The sequence below is a fragment of the Gymnodraco acuticeps genome, unplaced genomic scaffold, assembly GCF_902827175.1.
Source record: "Gymnodraco acuticeps unplaced genomic scaffold, fGymAcu1.1, whole genome shotgun sequence".
Taxonomy (NCBI): Eukaryota; Metazoa; Chordata; class Actinopteri; order Perciformes; family Bathydraconidae; genus Gymnodraco; species Gymnodraco acuticeps.
Genome location: NW_022991760.1, coordinates 1,373,259 through 1,381,080, shown reverse-complemented (window position 1 = coordinate 1,381,080; position 7,822 = coordinate 1,373,259). Strand labels below are relative to the sequence as shown.

General features: G+C 42.0%; 1 long non-coding RNA gene across 1 annotated transcript; it reads left to right on the top strand.

The window, feature by feature from the left end:
* The first annotated feature begins 6,125 nt into the window (after window positions 1-6,125).
* On the top strand, window positions 6,126-7,014 carry LOC117534960. Its single transcript, XR_004567346.1, has 2 exons — window positions 6,126-6,749; window positions 6,962-7,014. It is a non-coding gene; the product is annotated as an uncharacterized LOC117534960 (long non-coding RNA).
* The last annotated feature ends 808 nt before the right edge of the window (window positions 7,015-7,822 follow it).

The following is a 7,822-nucleotide window of genomic DNA, read 5'->3' as shown; positions in this document are numbered from 1 at the left end:
TTCTTCTTCTTCTTCTTCTTCTTCTTCTTTTTCTTTTTCTTTTTCTTTTCTTCTGGCAGATTGCAAACAACTTTAAGGTGCATACCGCCACCTCCGGAGTCGGCTTGACTCGGTTTGCATTTATAAAGAATGCACACATGTGTTTATTCGTTAATGTCAGATATGTACTAAGTAAATACATTTGTTCCTGCTCAAGATTAGATTAAACTTTATTGTTATTGCACATATTACAGGTACTGAGACAACGAAATGCAGTTTAGCTTCCAACCAGGAGTGCAACAAGCAGTACATTGAAAAGTAATGTACACAATCTACAGAATAAAATATAGAATGAATTGAATGATGAATAAACAGTGAGGGGTATGAATACACTAGATATACACAGCAGCCTGAGAGCAGTATGAACAGTGTGTATGAATATGCTAAGATATATAAAGTATGAAACGGTAAGCAGTGCAAGTATAGTATAAAATATATGGATATTAATTTAATGATGATAAATATTGTGGAACAATGATGAAAAATGGGAATGGATGTGGCGACATAAAACTGACACAAAACAACAACAAACTTTTGCCGAGCCAATTGGAGAGTTTCATCACCAGCACGTGGTAAAAACCACCAATGAGCGCTCAGCTCGAGATACCAGCGAGTCGTTTCCCATCAAGCATTTCGCTTCCGCAGCCCGTGGAGAGGAACTGCGCCGCCTCGCCACGCCTCGCTCTCAAGGCTGCGGGCGTCTTTGTCCCGCGAGATTTCAACGTCTTATGTAGACGAGCCTCCAGAGCAAGTCGGACAAAATGACTAACCATCATGCAACGCACGAGCAAGACGTTGATCGCAACTGCGCAGGTCTCGCTTGTCTCAAACAAGCCTCTTTACAAACGGCCCCGCCCCCTCGCACACAGACGGGAGAGAGAGATCTCGTCTGGATTGGAAAGCTCGAAAATACATCATAGACGCATGTTGTAGTCTTATTGCATATTAGAAACGGAATTGGTGAAACTAAAACTGCGATATAATGTTTATGTAGCAATAATACATATGACATATATTTTTTAAATGTCTCCAGTACCGATAAAAAGTCCGATAACGTCGGAGCTTAACGTTACCACTGTCTTTAATAATTCCGGCCCGCGGCCCGTTTAATACCGGGGCTCGGTACCCATCCCTACATGGGGAGAGGCGCAGCATATTGCTAAGGACTAAATACGATGGAGAGTTCTCATCTCAGCCTTATTACCCATAGGGGATGAAGAGGAGTAAGTAAATAAAGAGGCCGGCACTCCAGGGTCTGGTTCTGCTGTGCGTTTTTGTGATGTAACGGTAAAACATTTCAGAATTCCTCCACGGGATGCCATTGTACATCACTCAACCCGCGAAATACACACACTCAGTACATAGCTAGACCCGCGAATTTGCGGGCCAGGAATTCGCGGGCACAGCCAGCTGGGCGGCTTGCTGACAGCCAGCGGCACAGCTGTAGCTACATGTGTGTGTATTTCGCGGGTTTCTAAATGTTTTGTACATGTGTGTTTATGTTGACAAGGAGGAGCCATCTACACAGCAGCACAAGATCCAACTACTTCTGGAAAGTCCAGGGTTGCGTTCGGATAGTTTAAAAATCAGCTCCTAAGTTCTAACCTTATCTCCTATTCCTTGACCTCTGAGTGAAACGTCACGGGGTTAAGGGATAGTGGATAGGAGAATTCAAAAGGATTTAGGAGAAGAGACTGCGGTACTTTAGAGAATCCGACTGCACTTTCACTATCCGACGTGTTTATGATGCGCCAGCGGACGTCATGAATGTGCGTCTGCTGCTGTGGGGAAACTATGGAAACTACAGTTTTCTATACAGAGGACTACAACATGGATGTTTAATAAGAACGAGGGACTACTGTAAACTCATCTAGAGACTCTGCACCGTGCTCTGATGCTGTTGCTTTATGCTTTATGAACGTGGACAACAGAGAAACATATTCTTCATGACCAAAGTTGGAATTGAAATAAAAAAGGAAAGTGAAACTTATGCTCGTCACCCTCTCCCTCCGGTCCACATTAATACAAATGATCCCATACGTATGATTGTATGAACTATGCAAAGATCTTAAAAATAAATACAAATATATTTATTATAAACGTTAGTCTTTAACATCTATCACTGTGTATATCACCATTCAAACATCTTTTAAAAGTTGAACAAACCCCACACAGCTCAGTAAAGACTGTGAAATGTTGACTTTATTTGATCATTTCAGTAAAAACTAACGTTCATATTTCTCTCTTTGATTATAATACTGATGAACGTTCAAAACAAAGCACTTTGGCAACTTACCACATACGTTTTAAAAAGCTTAATAAGCACCGTAACTTTCATGATATAATTTCTCCGTCATAATCGTTTGTTTCCGTGAATGGCCGAATGTTATGCGACGTCAAATGCTGCGGCTGCAAGGCATTGTGGGGCAGCATTTTCTCCTCTCCTTTCGTCAAGGGAGGTCCAGTGGTTCCTAAGCTAAAGGAGGTTATAAAGGAAGTTTGAAACCTCCTTTCCTATCATTCTAGAGAATTCGAACGGCACTTATCATGGCTGCCACTGAGGGACTTCCGGGTCATTTCACTCCGTTAGGAAGGTTCCTAAGCTAAATGGACTATTCGACTGCAGCCCAGGTGCTTTAGTGTACATTTAGGTGCAACAAAGAGACTTCAAAGTGCCATACAAAGAAAATGGGACATTTGCATTGTTCATATCATCTGTGTTATTTACTTACCTTTCTAATGGAAGTTAAAGGTTGTTAATATTGATTTGTGTATTAAGGTATCTGCAGTAAGTATTTGCAGACTAAGTAACAAAGTACATTTAAGGACAATATCTTTCAAGTGATAAGTGTTGAATAAATGTACCAAGTTTTTTGTTGTTTGCCTATATCATTATCACTTGTGATTTTCATTTAAATAAGGCTCAATAGCTGTGTATAAGCTTAAGATAACTCAAAGCTTATATCTAAATTGGCTAACTACTTAGCTTTAAAGATAATTAAATATTAGAGTTCAAACCAAACTTAAGTAAACAAGTAAAATGTCAGATGTTGAGTCTTACACTAAGAGTTATGAAGTGAGTGTAGTAGAAAACGAGCAACCACAGGCAACTGAAGATCCGAAAATGGATAGCCTTTCCACACAAGAGCCACAAAGGAGCCAAAGAGTCCGGAAGTTAACGGAAAAGGGCCAAGAACTGCACGATGAGCAAGTAACAAGACTTGTACACCGTTTCAGTGTGAGCTACAAAAGGTGGAAAGATATCACAAAGGAAGCCAAACAAGCGCTAAGTGGTCAATGCTCTAATGACCTGCTGCATGAATACAGATAAGGAAGACCTCCAATGATGTGAATATTGCTTATGAAGAGTTGAGGCTCATTGACATTCCCGACCATGAAACACGTCGCAGAGAAGACACCTGTGAAGCAGTTACAAAGACGATCATTGAGACTGCAAGAGAACGAATGGACACAAGAAAGGACGAAAGTCATGAGGAAGAAGAAATTGGTAAAAACCAGACCGAGTCTGTATGCAAATCTGTTGCCTCTGTTAAGAGAAGTAATGGCTCTCATGTCACCAGGTCCTCGACTCATTCTCGTAGCAACTCGAGAGCCACATCAAGAAGTTCATTCCTCTCTTCTATCAAAAGACAAGAAGCCGCTGCTGAAATTGCTGCAAATGAAGCGACTTTAGAAGTAATGCTAGAACAGGAACAACAGATCGAAGAACTTGATATACTGGAGGCTGAAGCTGCTCAGTTAAGAGCCAAACAGATTGCTGAAGCTGCTCAGTTAACAGCCAAACAGGAGGCAGAAAATGCTGAGAGACAAAGACAGTTACAAGCCAAGCGCAGACAACTAGAGCGATTAGAAACAGTAAAGAAGCTAAAAGCTGCAAAGGCGAGACATCAAGTATATGAACAGAATGCATGCTCAGACGAAGAAATTAGCGAGCTGCTCCATCAACATGTTCCTCTGGTTGTGAAAGAAGAACTCAAGCATAAAAGCAGTGAACTGCAAAACCACTCACCACCTCAAGCTGCGACACAACAAAAACAAGAAGACAGTACTTCAGCTCTTATCAGAGCTCTTGCAGAGTCCATCAGTGCAAATCGTCTACCTGTGCCTGAACCTACAACGTTCAGTGGTGACCCACTGAGGTTCAATGACTGGAAGGTCTCCTTTCATACACTCGTTGACAGGAAAAACATCCCAGCTGAAGAAAATATATACTATCTAAGAAAGTATGTGGGTGGACCCGCCAAGAAGGCCATAGAGAGCTACTTCCTGCTAGGCACAGAGTCAGCCTATCATGCCGCGTGGACCATCCTAGAAGAGAGGTACGGTAATTATTTCCTCATTGCTAAGGCCTTCAGAGATAAGCTTGATGCATGGCCCAAGATAAGTTCCAAAGACAGCGTAGAAATTCAAGAGCTCTCTGACTTCCTTCGCAGCTTTGAGGCTGCCATGTCACAGATCAAAGGACTTGAGGTACTTAACGACTGCAACGAAAACCAAAATAGCTTGCAACCCAATAACATCTCTCCATGCTCTAAAATCAAGAGAAAGCGAACAAGGCAAGATTTTAACGAACAGAAGTCCTGTATCAAACGTATTGACTACAGAGACAAATGAAACAGCAGATGCCACAAACTGTCTTTTCTGTGAGAAGACAGGACATGGTCTGCACAAATGTTACAAATTTAGGAATGAGAATCTCTGAGCGAGTCAAGTTTGTTCAAGAAAATAAGTTTTGCTTTGGCTGTTTAAAATCTGGCCATCGCTCAAAGGAATGTAAAAACAGAAAGATGTGCGAAACATGCGAAAAAGGACATCCAACTTCTCTCCATGACAATCGCACCAGAGAAGAAAGAATGTCAACAAACCATGATGGTGCAAGAGAAAGCACAATGGAACGTCCACAAAGTAAAACGGCAAGCACATCACATGAGGCAACATCCAATACAGTCTTCCAGAATGTTAAAGACACACATACATCCACAATCGTTCCAGTGTGGGTGTCAGCCACAAGTGAGCCACATAGTGAAATACACAGAGTGACACAAGCGTTATCCTTGAAGAAACGGCAAAGGCTCTTCGCACAAAGAACGAAGCAGTGCAGCTAAAGCTCTCCACAATGGCTTCAAGAAGCACAGTTGTGTCATGTAGGAAGCTAACTGGTCTCCAAGTGAGAGAAATCTACTCGGACAGGATAATACCTCTGCCAGTAACCTACTCAAGAGAATTCATCCCTGCAAGCAGAGACCATATTCCCACACCAGAGACCGCAAAGGCATGGCCTCATCTTGAACACCTCGCAGATGAGATCGCTCCTCAGCAAAGCTGTGAAATTGGCCTGCTTATCGGCTACAACTGTCCTCAAGCTCTCGTCCCAAGAGAAGTGGTGCTTGGTGAAGAAAACCAGCCCTTTGCACAGAGAACAGATTTGGGCTGGAGTGTTGTCGGCTTTGGCAATCCCTGTCTCGACATTGGAGATATGATTGGAGTAAGTCACCAGGTAACCGTGAAGCAAGTGATACCAAGTCTCCAGTCTTCAAACCTCCCAAGGGAAGTACACTACGTCTGTAGAACACAGATTAAGGAAGTCTCACCTGCAGATGTCAGCGAGGTGCTGGAATCTGACTTTTTCGAAAGAGCTTCTGAAGATAACCCTGCAGATCAGGCCTCCAAAGGTCTCACAGCACAGCAACTTCAAGCCTCAAATTGGTTCACAGGCCCTGACCTACTTTGGCGGAAAGAGCTACCGAGTGGAGAAGTCAAGGTGGGAGAGATCGTGAGTAGTGACCCAGAGCTTAAGAAGGCCCAGGTTCATGATACCCAGAAAAACGAAGTAAAGTCGCTACTAGATCACCTTCGCAAATTCTCAGACTGGTCAAGAGTAGTTAAAGCCTTTGCCAGACTCAAGCGCCTTGCAAAGGAAATTAAAGGTCTCAAGCCAAGGTCCTGTGAAGCCACACGCTTAGAGGAGAGGAGAGAAGCAGAGCTGACCATAATCGAGATGGTTCAAGAAGCAATACTCTCTCAAGAAATAAAGTGCCTTCAGCTGCATAAGGAGTACAATCTCCAACAAAGACCAAAGTGGATCAAGGACCGCAGAAACGTCAAGGTAAATGACGTTGTCATTCTGCAAGACAACACTATACCACGTGGCCAATGGAAGCTGGCCAGGGTTGTGGAAGTGTACCCAGGAGGGGATGGAAGAGTGAGAAGGCTCAAGCTGCTTATCAGCGACTCTACCCTGGATGTAAAGGGAAAGTGCCTCGCTAAACCTGTCTACCTCGAAAGGCCTATTCACAAGACGGTGTTGTTGTTGGAAGCAGACTAAGACTCAGTTACTCTCACTCACACTCTGCACTTAATAGGTCTAAAACGAAATAGTTAGTTTTACATTAATGTATATCGGTTTTTCTAAAAATGTTATGGAAATCACAGGTGATTTGGTGGGAGTGTAACTGTCTTCACTTTCTGTTGTTCATTTGTTTCCACGTTGTATTTTTGCTTCCTACCTTTTATGTGCAACATTATTAGAGGCGGAACTAATCTGCTGTGTTTTGTGTTACACCTATTTAATCGACGCACTGGATAGTTGCAACGGCAGAGCAACGCAGGACGTTAAAGGAAAACTAAGGAAACCAAGGGAAAATGCATATAAAGTTATCAGCCCCTCTAGGTGACTAGCAGCCTACGAGGTACGTTTTCGTGCTGGTTGTTTGTGTAATTGTGTGCAGTTGAGCTGCAGGTTTGTGTATGTATGTATGCTATGCGCTAGCTTGTGCTACTTGCTGTGTGGGATATGTGCGCCGTTTATTGTTTAATTGGCGGCATTAACAGTGATGACATATGCATATATTACATATTTATTTGTTGTTTACCTTTTATATTTTTCTGTCTTATAACCCAGTTCTCACGGGTTGGAATAGGTCCCACAAGAATAAACCCCGTATTTAATCAAGACCTCAGCCTTGTGTCATTCACTGGAGGGAGCTACACAATGTTTAAGGAGTTATCCTCTAATAACATTTTATTTGGGTGTTAACGTAATCGTTCAGATCCGGGACAAAATAGTCAGTGGCCTGTGCATGTTTAGTGTATCTGGGTTTCGTAATTTTTCTCTTATTCGGCACAAATGAAATAGAAAAATGAAGTTGGGGATTGTAGCCTTTGCAGACCATTAACATGCATACAAACCTATAGAACACACTTCAGGAAAGGGGAAACCACAAAAATAGGGCCCCTTTAAAGAATACATATCTTAGTAATTAGACATTTAGTGCCAACACTAACAAACAGTCACTAAGCTATAAGACACTATTGTAGATAACTTAATCTTAATAAAAACACACGACCAATCATGTTTTTTGAGTTTAACAACAGTAGCAGCAGCAGCAGCTGTGGAATGGTTTTCCAAACTGATATCAAATGACATTTTCTTAACTATTCAGGGCTCTACACTGCGGCCCATTTCCAAACCGACTCTTAAACCCCTCCCCTTCCTCATCAGGTGCTACACTCTTTGTGTCCCTCATGAAACACAGTGTATAGATAGTGCTATGCAACATTTAATAGTGCAACATAATTTAATATTGTCATACAGATGTTAACAATGTCAAGGTTACACTGCATTTCAATTGTTTTCCTTAGAATCATATCCCTGCGTCTAGTCTACAAAACAGTAGATTATGTTTGCATTTGATTGCCAAGGTTATTAACAATGACTGTTGCAAAAACCAAGCAGATTTTATTGTAATTATAATTTTAGATT